Raw genomic sequence first — 13,006 nt, 5'->3', positions numbered from 1 at the left:
CCGGATTTTTTTTTTAACTGCGCAGGTCTCACAAGAAGTTGTGTTATTCAGTCCAGGGACGAGATATTCGACTCCTTTCAATTCTCACTTCCGCATTACAGTCTGACGAACGCCTGTGACGTGTCTATATCGTCCCAAGTCAAATGGCCTTTTATAGAGAAGGTCTTAAAGAGACACATCGCATTTTGGAAAACTCAATTTGGCTGGGAAAATGTCTGTAAAAATATTTCTGTTCGACTTAGAGAAACAATTCAAACCTTTTTAGAAACTACAGACTGTTATCTATCCAACAGTAGTAAATATATGCATATTGGAAAATAAAAAGTTTCTTAGGAGGCCGTTTGAAAATGTGCACACATTTTCCAGTTTTTTCAATATTCAGCGTGCAGCCATAACAGGTTTTAAGAGTCATATTTAGGTAGGCGTTGTCACAGTGTTCGTTGTGGGTGATTGTCTCCTGTGTTAGTATGTATGTTCGTGCCACACGGGACTGTAGCGTTAGTTTGTTTCGTTTCGTTTCGATGTCGTCTGTTTCCTGTACGTGAGTTTATGTTTAGTTATGTAAGTTTATGTTCAGGTTTCGTCAACGTCGTTTTCTTGTTTTGTAGTTTTGAAAGTGTTTTGTTTCGTTTCGTGTTGCCATCGTATTTTATAATAAAGATGGCTTATTTCCCAAATGCTGCGTTTTGGTCTGAAGATCCTTCTCTCCTCACCTCATCCGAGGATGAGGTGAGCACCAGCCGTTACAGCAGCCGTACTTCTGCCACGAGTCATTGCCACTGTGGTATAAAGAACTGGAGACAGCATCCAAGATGGAGGACAGTTGTTTTCAACGTAACCTACTCACGTTTGCATATGCCGTTTCATGGTTGCTGCCATGTTGCTAGTTTCGGGTTTTACTGAGACTACTCCGCCTGCGCACTATGTAACGTTATGTAACTATGTAACGGAGCATGAGCCCGAGCAGCAACTTCATTACAAGCATGAGCGTGGGAAGCTTTTTGAGAATTCTGCCAGTGTTGCCGGGAACATGAATCTGCGTGGCTGCGAGTAGTTGGGGGGAGGGAAAATTTGCAGGCACCCCAGTGACCACAACCACTAGAAACATGAAAAGTAATTTGTTATGCAGTTGTATGCAAGTAACTTACTGAGGACTAAATCAAATGTGCTCTAGCTAGCTGTGACTGTTGGGGCTCCATCCTTTCTAACCCCTGCCAAGAGACCTCTTCGACCTGTCTTTTCAACATGAGTACAGCATGAGGTACTTTATTTTTGTCCTGCTATTCAAAAAACTATCAACAAGTGCTGCATCAGAGTAAGAAGGACCAGATAAAGAACGCATTACAGACGTGGAAGGTTGTGCATCCTGACGTAAATGATCTGCTCCTACTTATATGGATTCTTTTGTATATGTTATCTGCAAATATTTCTCTAAAGTTCTAATTTCAATGCATGAATCATCTAGCTAATCTGTTTGGCTGGCAAATTGGCTGAATCATGCGCCGATTGAGCAATGTCCGTTGTCCCCTTCAGAGATTGGACAGTTTGATGAGCCAAGCTGGTGATCCATCTTCTCTCCATCTGTGGGCATAGTGTCCATCAACAGGGCACAGATATCCTCAGCCTGAGGACGGAGGAGGATGTGGTCAGAGGGAGAGTTACAGGGTGATAATGGATTTCCCGAGGCATACATCTAAAAATATATTGGATGGGAATTATAGTGAGCAGACTACTTCATTGTAAGTCAGAAACTTAGTTGTGCAGCTATAAAGATAGAGCACATGCATACATTCACCATGTCTACCATTTTGAACAAAAAACACGAGCTCTTGTTCATGTTGATAATCAAAGAAGACTTAACACTTCATTTGACATCTTTATGCTATCTACTGTTAACACTAGTGTCGAGAGGGGTGAAATCACACAGAGGACAGGACAGAAGAGACACAGGAGAAGACACGAGACACAGGAGAGGAGAAGTGACAGCAGACGAGTAACAGAGGAGAGATGAGAAGACAGGAGAGACAGATGAGGAGCAGAGAGAGGTGACAGGAGAGAAGTGACAGAGAGAAGATATGATAGGAGAGAAGAGAGGACAGGAGAGACAGAAGACAGGAGAGGAGAAGTGACAGGAGATAAGTAACAGAGGAGAGACACCTCTCTCTTCTGTCCTCTCTCCTGTCCTTTCTCTCTCATTAGAGACCTATGAGCATCATTAGAAAGCACATACACCACCAATAGAATCAACCATTACACCTCCAATAGTTAGCTAACATTAGGTAAACCAATCAATCAATCAAGTTTATTTTATATAGCCCTTCGTACATCAGCTAATATTTCGAAGTGCTGTACAGAAACCCAGCCTAAAACCCCAAACAGCAAGCAATGCAGGTGTAGAAGCACGGTGGCTAGGAAAAACTCCCTAGAAAGGCCAAAACCTAGGAAGAAACCTAGAGAGGAACCAGGCTATGAGGGGTGGCCAGTCCTCTTCTGGCTGTGCCGGGTGGAGATTATAACAGAACTATGCCAAGATGTTCAAAAATGTTCATAAGTGACAAGCATGGTCAAATAATAATCATGAATAATTTTCAGTTGGCTTTTCATAGCCGATCATTAAGAGTTGAAAAACAACAGGTCTGGGACAGGTGGCGGTTCCATAACTGCAGGCAGAACAGTTGAAACTGGAATAGCAGCAAGGCCAGGCGGACTGGGGACAGCAAGGAGTCATCATGCCCGGTAGTCCTGACGTATGGTCCTAGGGCTCAGGTCCTCCGAGAGAAAGAAAGAGAGAAGGAGAAAATTAGAGAGAGCCAAGATTTTCAAAATGTTCATAAATGACAAGCATGGTCAAATAATAATCAGGAATAAATGTCAGTTGGCTTTTCATAGCCGATCATTAGGAGTTGAAAACAGCAGGTCTGGGACAGGTAGGGGTTCCGTAACCGCAGGCAGAACAGTTGAAACTGGAATAGCAGCAAGGCCAGGCGGACTGGGGACAGCAAGGAGTCATCATGCCCGGTAGTCCTGACGTATGGTCCTAGGGCTCAGGTTCTCAGAGAGGTAAACGAGCATAACGTCAGGTAAACGAGCGTAGATAGCTTGTAAATCAAGCTAGTTATAGCTAGAAGTCAACAGGGTTGGGTAGGTTACTTTCTAAATGTAATCCATTACAGTTACCTGTCCAAAATTGTAATCAGTAACGTAACTTTTGGATTACCCAAACTCAGTGACTTAACCTGATTACATTCAGTTACAGGCAGGGGTTCAGTGAACTGGTCCGTGTCCAAACAGTACAAGGGGATAGGCAGGCTCGAGGTCAGAAAAGGCAGAGAGGTCAGGCAGGCAGATTCGGTGTCAGGACAGGCAAGGGTCAAAACCAAGATGTCTAGAAACAAACAAGAGACTGGGGAAAAAATAGGCACTAGGAGAACCGCTGGTTGACTTGGGAAAACAAGACAAACCTGCACAGAGAGACAGGAAACACAGGGATAAATACACCAGGGACTAAAGGGGAAAACAGGAGACACCTGGAGGTGGGTGGAGACAATCACAAAGACAGGTGAAACAGATCAGGGCGTGACAGACATAGCTTGGACTGTAGCCTACAAAAGCCTATTGCTGTTTTTTTTTTTATCCCACGGATGATCCAACACATTTGGTATGTGTCATCATAGTGGTCAGACTCGCGCAGGTGGAACAAACTTAAGCCTTTTTTCAATGTTCATTTGAACCTCATTGAGAAGTGTCAAAGATTTTTTTTCACAAACATCCTTTCTGAATTTAAAAGTTATCCTTGAAGTAATCTTGTTTTTCAAAAGTATCTGTAATCTGATGACAATATTTTTGCTGGTAACGTAACTGATTACAGTTATTTATTTATTTTTTACATGTCATCCGTTGCTCCCCAACCCTGAGAGTCCCAGTAGTTCTTGTTGCTAATCTTATTGTTGCTTCTGTTTTTTCTGGCAGCGTTTAACAGGTGCAAAGAATTCCCCCAGCAGGGACGAGCACGTCCCAGTCCAGAGTGCGTGAGTGATTTCCTTTCAGTGTGTTCATGTGACATAAGGTCGCCCATGTCACAGCATGAATCTAAAATGATATTATAAACTGGGTGGTTTGAGCCCTAAATGCTGATTGGCCGAAACATGTATTTTTACTGCTCTAATTACGTTGGTAACACGTTTATAATAGCAATAAGGCACCTTGGGGGTTTGTGGTACATAGCCATTATACCACGGTTAAGGGCTGTATCCATGCACTCTGCGTTGCATCGTATTGGCCATATACCACACCCCCTAAGGGCGTAATTGCTTAAATAATTTTGAGTGAGTGATGGAGAGAGAAAAAAATCGGCCTCAGTGACAATTACTTGAATAATGCAATGGATGTTTTGTTTATTAAGTTGATGCCTAAAGTGTCTTATTTGGAATACAAATGAGTTCTCTATAGGACCGTCTATGAGAATTGTCTTTCTCTGCCGTACTTCAGCTGAACTGCAGTACCGGAAATGTCCTCTGAAGATAGTTGTAGCCTCCCGAGTCTGCTGTTGTACTCGGCTGCCCCAACGATACAATCGCAGAGAAACATGCTGATCTAGGGACTGATTTCTGATGAAAGTCAGTTCCTCTTAATTTTGGGGCTGCAATGTCTACAACTTCAGGGTAATTTAAACCGGCTAAGCAAGCTTTTTATGTCGGTGAAGGACGTGTTAGCTAGCTAACTGTGTCAGTAAGCTAACCAGCTACAACAGTTAGCAACAAAGATTATCAAGTCACTGCGACAACTCCTTGCACGGAATTTGTGCGGGAGATCATTTTTCTTTCTCACAATTGCACACTTTTAAATCACTGTCACAACGTTTATAAGAAATTAGCGAGCTAGTTATTCTGCCTATTTCATGGTGTCACACGAGGGCGCAGTGATATAATAAATTTTTTTTTTAATTTTTTTTAATGGTGGATACTCATTATTCAAATTTGAATATAACTTCCACATCCTACGAGACAGATCAGTAGAGGGACTAGCGTAGTGAGGCGTGAAGCCATCTGACGTGAGACAATTTCCTCCTACACTACTGATCCACCTGACATGGGGTCAAACTGTACTAGAACTCTTTTAAATACTTTCTGTGCTTGATCGAGCTTTACCTGGCACAATGGTACAAATGGAAGAGTCTCAAAAGTGCATCCACCCCACACCCCTGGCACTCCAGACAGGGCTTAATCTAACGCGCACAAGTATTTGAAAAATGTTGAATACTTTTGAATCCCAGGTCAGTATGCTAGACAGGGCTGTAATCCATATAGTGATTAGATTGGAGCTGCTGCGTCACTCGATACTGTGCTAGAACTACGCCTCGGGCTGTATGGTCCACCACCACGTCCCTATTGTAATCAACCACAGAGGTGAGAAGGCAGTCTATCCTTCTCCACCAGGCACTTCCACATATCCAGGTCAGGTTGATCAAACAAACTTTGGTTCATACTAACACGTTCTCATGGCCTGTTATGTCATCGCAACTCTACATATTCAGATTGTTCCGCCGAGGACACTTTTTCAGTTTGAGTCTGTTATTTCTTGGGGACTGGTCCTGTATCCAATAAACTTCAGTATTACACTGTATATACAAAGTATGGGGACACGCCTTCAAAATAGTTAATTTGGCTATTTCAGTCACACCTGTTGGTGACGGGTGTATACAATTGAGCACACAGCCATGCAATCTCCATAGACAAACATTGGCAGTAGAATGGCCTCACTGAAGAGCTCAGTGACTTTCAATGTGGCACCGTCATAGGATGTCACCTTTCCAACAAGTCAGTTTGTCAAATTTCTGCCCTGCTATAGCTGACCCAGTTAACTGTAAGTGCTGTTATTGTGAAGTGGAAAGGTTAAGGAGCAACAACGGCTCATCCGCCAAGTGGTACTCCACACAAGCTCACAGAATTGTACCGCCGAGTGTTGAAAAACGTAGTGTGTAAAAATCGTCTGTCCATGGTTGAAACACTCACTACCGAGTTCCAAACTGCCTATGGAAGCAACGTAAGCACATGAACTGTTCGTCGGGAGTTTCATGAAATGGGTTTCCATGGCCGACCAGCCACACACAAGCCTGAGATCACCATGCGCAATGCCAAGCATCAGCTGGAGTTGTGTATAGCTCGCCGCCATTGGACTCTGGAGCAGAGGAAACACGTTCTCTGGAGTGATGATTCATGCTTCACCATCTGGCAGTCTGACGACTGAATCTGGGTCTGGCGGCTGCCAGGAGAATGCTACCTGCCCAAATGCACAGTGCCAACTGTAAAGTTTGGTGGATGGGTAATAACGGTCTGGGGCTGTTTTTCATGGTTCGGTTCTGTGCTTCCAACTTTGTGGCAACAGTTTGGCGAAAGCCTTTTCCTGTTTCAGCATGACAATGCCCCTGTGCACAAAGTGAGGCCCATACAGAAATGGTTTGTCGATCTGTGTGGAAGAACTTGACAGGCCTGCGCCAAGCCCTGACCTCAACCCCATCGAACACATTTAGGACTAATTGGAACGTCGTCTGCGAGCCAGGCCTAATCGCCTGAGGTCTCACTAATGCTCTTGTGGCTGAATGGAAAGAAGTCCCTGCAGCAATGTTCCAACCTCTAGTGGAAAGCCTTCCCAGAAGAGTGAAGGCTGTTATAGCAGCAAAGGGGGGGACCCATTACATATTAACGGACATAATTTTTTAATGAGATGTTCGACGAACAGGTGTCCACATAATGTTGGTCAAGTTATGTGTATATATTATTATATGGCACAGTACACTGTCCCATCTCTAGGGACTTCTGTCTAACAAAGAATAATCCTGTTTCAGCTGGGGTGTTTGATGGTCTTCTAACCCAAACTCTTACTAGGTCCTACATCACAGCAAGATGATGTTCTTCTGCCAAGCGAATACGCAGGAATCGTCGTCCAGCTGTTCAAAGGTTTCCCTCTCTCCCAGTCTCCCTGGGTCCTAAATTCCAGCAGAATATCCTTGTTTTTACCCAACCTGTGTCTTTCTGTGTCCCTCATCCTTCACCATTATTTTCTTTTAATTAAATGTAACATTACATTTTTCAAATTTCTTCTATATTTTACTTTTTGCGTATTTTTTTCCTTCACATGATCAAAGCAAACTGAAAGTCTGAGGGTCACGATCACCTTCATCTTAATATGTTTGACCCTGACTGTCCTGGTCCTCTCTTTGCTGGTTTCTTAGCTGGTGATGGGTTAGATCTTCAGAATATCGGCTCCACTCGATCACTGATCTTGTTGCAAGGTCCTTTTTTAGTCAGTTCAGCTGACCCCCAATTTTCCTGTTTTGGTCCTCTCTCTCTCTTCTGTTGTATTGGCTTAGCTCTTCAGAACATGGCCTTTCAGATGTTTTTGGATGTTGTTCTGGATGGGGTGTCTGACCTGATAACTTTGTGGCTGGCGACCCCTTTTGTGATAGCAAATTCATCAGGGATATCCAATTCATCAGGGACCTCGTAACTCAAGATAAGAATAGCGTACAAGGAGTTTTACTATGACTTCGGCAGTGTGGGACAAACCAAGTCCTGGGCCCTGGGAAAGAACACGTTTTAAAAGGCCTGCCTCTTGGCATCGGAGAGAACATTTTGCAGATAATTAAGCTAATTTCTTTCAATTCCACACATTTTGTCATTGGGCCGAGAGATTTTGTTGCAGCTTTTCAGCTAATATCCTGAAATTCTATACATTTTGCCAAGAGACAGAGAGAGAACTTTGAAGTTTTAAGCTTAAACCCATAGTGCCCAATTGAAACAAAGCCACTCCGCCTCTGTTATGATAAGAAAAAAAAGCTGAGGGATGGGCCTGGAGAAATTTAACCAATCAAATTCATAGACAGAGCTATGGATGCAAGGATTGACATCCATGATATACCAATTATAGTTTTAACCATGATTTGAGGCTATACAGGTGTTTGTTTACAAACGTTGGAGTAAAACAAGCTATTTTGAGTTCTGATGGGGCCCAACAGTTGAACTAAGCTCATGATGCATTTTAAGTTATATTCTTCAAGAATCAATGGGTAGATAATGGTAATCCATACCCAAAAATGATGTAGCAACTAAAGATTCCAGTTTAAATTAGTGCTGCTTGAAAGTATGTGAACCCTACAGAGCATGTCATTATTTTGCAAAAAATATATAAAAATAAACAAAATCCTTATCTTAACCCCAATCCGTAATAAATACATTCCAAGTAAATGACAGAAGAAAAAAATATATATTTTCATTATTTATTTAACAAGTGGTTTATTGAACAAAAACTCAGATTTGATGTGAACCCCTCAGTCAATAGCAGCGATAACTTGGCGTAAACGTCTCCTACAGCCAGTAATCAGTCTCTGACATCTGTTTTGAGGGATCTTTGCCCACTCCTCCAGACCTCAGCCAATTGAGTGAGGTTCGAGGGTTCTCTGACATGAACTGCCTGCTTCAGATCCTCAATTGGATTTAGGTCAGGACTTTCACTTGTCCAATCGAAAACAAATCTGCTTTCTCCTCAGCCATTCTTTGGTAGATTTGCTTGAATGCTTTGGGTTGTTGTCTTGTTGCAAGACCCATTTTCGGCCCAGCTTTAGCTCTTTGACCGATGGCCTGACGCTCTGTTCAAGAATCTCCTGGTAATACCTCAGAATTCATGGTTCCCTTGACGATGTGGAGTCGTACAGGTCCAGAGGAGGAAAAGCAGCACCAGATTTTTACATTCCCACCACCATGCTTGACTGTTGGGATAAGGTTATTTTGGTTGGAGGCAGTGTTGGGTTTTCGCCAAACGTAGCGCTGTTGATTGTGACCAATTTTGGACTCATCGGTCCAGAGAATGGACTTCCAGAAACCTTCAGGTTTGTCCCAGTGGTCTCTGGCAAAGTTAAGACGGGCAGATTGGTTCTTTTTTGACAGCAGAGGCTTCTTCCTAGCAACCTTCCCAAGAATGGCATTTCAATTCAGTGTTATTGTTGAAGCATGCACAGTTACCCGAGACGCAGCAAGGGTGGTCTGCAAATCTCTAGATGTTATGTTTGGGTTGGCTTTTACCTGATTTACTATTGTTCTTGTGGCTCTTGGTGATATTTTGGAAGGGCGTCCACTTCTAAGCCGATTTGCTGTCGTGTTAAATGCTCTCCATGTGTAAATGATTTGCCTCAGTGGACTGATGGAGCTCAAATCTTTTTGAGATTATTTTATAGCCTTCCCCAGACGGATGTGCTCCCACTGCCCTCGTCTTGATGTCCTCTGAGATCTCCTTTCCTTTCGGCATGGTGTGCTTTGCCTTCACCTGGATGGGTAACGCCAAACTGACCAGGTTTCTTATCTCTGTATCAGAGTCCCGCCCAAAAACTTACCTAACAACTCCTACTTTGATTGGTTCATTTGGTACCCAATTATTTACCCACCTGATTCTACTTGCCTACTTGATTTAACCAATGCAACTCGGGGTTCACTTATTTTTGCACCCGCACAAATTCCTTTTTTATTTATTACTACTACACGTATGCTTTCCTTACACTAACATATGGTATTGGTAAATATAAACCTGATATGTCAGATCAAAAAGACGGATTCTGATTAAATGAAGATTATGGTAAAAACTAAAAAAATCTGTAATTGCACATGCTTTCAAGCAGCACTTTATGTAAAAAAAAAAATATGATGAAAAATTGCGGACTGCAAGAAGTATTAAGTTAAAACATGGAACACTGAATACCAATATCCCTTTGAGCCTCCCAGGCCCATGTTGCCCAGGATTAAGAATCTATATTTTTTTATTAATAATATTACATTGTATTCCAAGGATCCCTCAGGGAACATGTTTTAAATCTGTGATTAGCTATAAATTATAATGTAAATGTTATTTTTATCAAATGTGGCCACTGGCTATTGTATAGAGATTGATGTTGGATGTCCTTATGTGAAGGCCTACCTTTTTTTATATTTATGTAGATTCAAGGATAAACAGCGGGATGACATCTACAACCTGAAGGAAACGATAAACCGTGCAGGAAAGGAGTGATGGTAATGTAGCCATTTTGTGTTGGCAGTAATGTAGACAAAGAAAGGTTGATTAGTTCTTAACTCTGCTGTTCATTTCATTACAGATGCAAAGGTATACGTGGACCTGCGGAAGGAAGCTGAAGGTTCCGACAATGAAAACAAAATTCACAACGATTTAAAGGCAATGTTTCTATCATTGCAATTTCACAAATGTATGTTATAGCTGAAATGTGACATTTTACTTGTTACAGAGACGATGCTCTCCTCTTATAGAGTTGAACTTTTCTTTTGTGGCTGAAAATATCTTGTTTCCCCACAGATCAACCGAAGGTAGCTTTTTCAGTTGGACTTTATGAAGTTTGTATCTTATTATACAGTGTATTCAGACCGATTTACTTTTTCCACATATTGTTATGTTACAGCCTTATTTTAAAATGTAAAAACTGTAAATAAAAAAATCCCTCATCAATCTACATACAATACCCCATAATGACAAAACAAAAACAGGTTTTTAGACATGTTTTACGGAAATATTACGTTTACAGAAGTATTCAGACCTTTTACTCAGTACTTTGTTGACGCACCTTTGGCAGCGATTACAGCCTCGAGTCTTCGTGGGTGTGACGCTACAAGCTTGGTACACCTGTGTTTGGGGAGTTTCTACCACTCTTCTCTGCAGATCCTTTCAACCTCTGTCAGGTCGGATGGGGAGCGTTGCTGCACAGTTATTTTCAGGTCTCTCCAGAGATGTTCGATCAGGTTCAAGTGCAGGCTCTGGCTGGGCCACTCAAGGACATTCGGTCCTGCAGAAATGTTTTGTTACCCTTCCCTAGATCTGTGCATCGACACAATCCTGTCTCGGAGCTCTACAGACAATTCCTTCGACCTTGTGGCTTGGTTTTTGCTCTGACATGCACTGTCAACTGTGGGACCTTATACAAACAAGTGTGTGTGCCTTTCCAAATCCTGTCCAATCAATTGACTTTACCACAGGTGGACTCCAATCAAGTTGTAGAAACATCTCAAGGATGATCCATGGAAACAGGATGCACATTAGTATAATTTCGAGTCTCATAGCAAAGGGTCTGAATACTTATGTAAATAAGGTATTTCTGTCTTTTGCCTTTGAATACATTGCAAAAATGTCTAAATGCCTTTTTTCACTTTGCCATTATGGGGTATTGTGTGTAGCTTTATGTGGAAAACAAATATTAAATAGATTTTAGAGTAAGGCTGTAACGTAACAAAATGTGAAAAAAGTAAATTGGTCTGAATGCGCTGTACCTAGTTTCAGTTCCTGTTTTACCAAAGGTATATTTTTCAGTTAGACTTGATGGTGGGACTCTTGGACCCTATGGCACCACTATCACCTTAGTCACAAGAAAGTCAATATAAACATTGGCAACAGATACAACACAAACACATGCACTTTTTTTGTGTCATCTTCTCTGATTGTCATTTTTGATCAAAATAAACTTTCCCTCCTCCACAATGTCTTTCCTCTCAATGGTCTCTCTCTCTCTCTCTCTCTCTCTCTCTCTCTCTCTCTCTGTCACATGGATCTTTACAGCACCAGTTAAAGGAGCCTACTAATTCACTTTCAACAACTACAAGAGAAATGGAACAGCTATTGCCAATGGATAGGATCACAACTCCAGCGATGACATGGTGAGCACCGTGTCCTTGGAGGTCGGGAATCGGGTCTGGGTGACCCTCATCGACAGCACTCCCATTGGGGGTGAGGAACTGATCACCACCTTCAATGGCTTTCTGCTCTTCCCCATGTGAGGAGAGAGCAGGGCCCGCATTCATAAAGCATCTGAGTAGGAGTACTGATCTAGGGTCAGTTTTCCTTTTTTTTAAAGAACATAATGAATCAAGGCCCTGGTGTGTAGAAACAATCCAGTGTAGAGAACCTTACATATGTGTCTGTACAGCCAGTGTTAGAAATGTCAACTTTAAATATTTTAGATTCTTCGAAGGAGCCACCCTTTGCCTTGATGACAGCTTTGCACACTCTTGGCATTCTCTCAACCAACCTGGAATGCTTTTCCAACCGTCTTGAAAGAGTTCCCACATATGCCTTCACTCTGCCGTCCAACACATCTCAAACCATCTCAGTTGAAAAACAAATGATAGTACAACTAAGCGCAAACCAGATGGGATGGCGTATCGCTGCAGAATGCTGTGGTAGCCATGCTGGTTAAGTGTGCCTTGAATTCTACGAAAATCACCAACAGTGTCACCAGCAAAGCACCCCCACATCATCACACCTCCTCCTTCATGCTTCACGGTGGGAACCACACATGCTGAGATCATCTGTTCACCTACTCTGCGTCTCACAAAGACAAATTGGTTGGTAACAAAAAAGTCAAATTGTCAATAGTCCAAAGGACAGATTTCCACCGGTCTAATGTCCATTGCTTGTGTTTCTTGGCTCAAGCAAGTCTCTTCTTATTATTGGTGTCCTTTAGTAGTAGTCTCGTTGCAGCAATTTGACCATGAAGGCCTGATTCACGTAGTCTCCTCCGAACAGTTGATGTTGAGATGTGTCTGTTACTTGAGCTCGGTGAAGCATTTATTTTTGCTGCAATTTCTGAGTCTGGTAATTCTAATTAATTTAGCCTCTGCAGAAGAGGTAACTCTGGGTCTTCCTTTCCTGTGGCGGTCCTCATGAAAGCCAGTTTCATCGTAGCGCACTTGAAGAAACGTTCACATTTTCCGGATTGACTGACATTCATGTCGTAAAATAATGATGGACTGTTTCTCTTTGCTTATTTAGCTGTTCTTGCCGTAATATGGACTTGGTATTTTACCAAATAGGGCTATCTTCTCTATACCACAACACAACTTTTAACAAGGCACACCTGTTAATTGAAATGAATTCCAGGTGACTACCCCATGAAGCTGGTTGAGAGAATGCCAAGCGTGTGCAAAGCTGTCATCAATGCATAGGGTGGCTCGTTTGAAGA

At 42.3% G+C, this 13,006-nt stretch overlaps 1 long non-coding RNA gene across 2 annotated transcripts; it reads left to right on the top strand.

The window, feature by feature from the left end:
- The first annotated feature begins 2,301 nt into the window (after positions 1 to 2,301).
- On the top strand, positions 2,302 to 13,006 carry LOC129865531 (uncharacterized). Of its 2 annotated transcripts, none has more exons than XR_008761391.1 (3): positions 2,302 to 4,024; positions 9,984 to 10,055; positions 10,139 to 13,006. It is a non-coding gene; the product is annotated as an uncharacterized LOC129865531 (long non-coding RNA). The 2 variants fall into 2 exon arrangements; XR_008761390.1 differs by having other exon boundaries at positions 2,302 to 4,028.

The sequence above is a fragment of the Salvelinus fontinalis genome, chromosome 11 (assembly GCF_029448725.1).
Source record: "Salvelinus fontinalis isolate EN_2023a chromosome 11, ASM2944872v1, whole genome shotgun sequence".
NCBI classification, from domain to species: domain Eukaryota; kingdom Metazoa; phylum Chordata; class Actinopteri; order Salmoniformes; family Salmonidae; genus Salvelinus; species Salvelinus fontinalis.
Note: the sequence above shows the minus strand (reverse complement) of the source record. Positions and strands in the feature narration are given on the sequence as shown.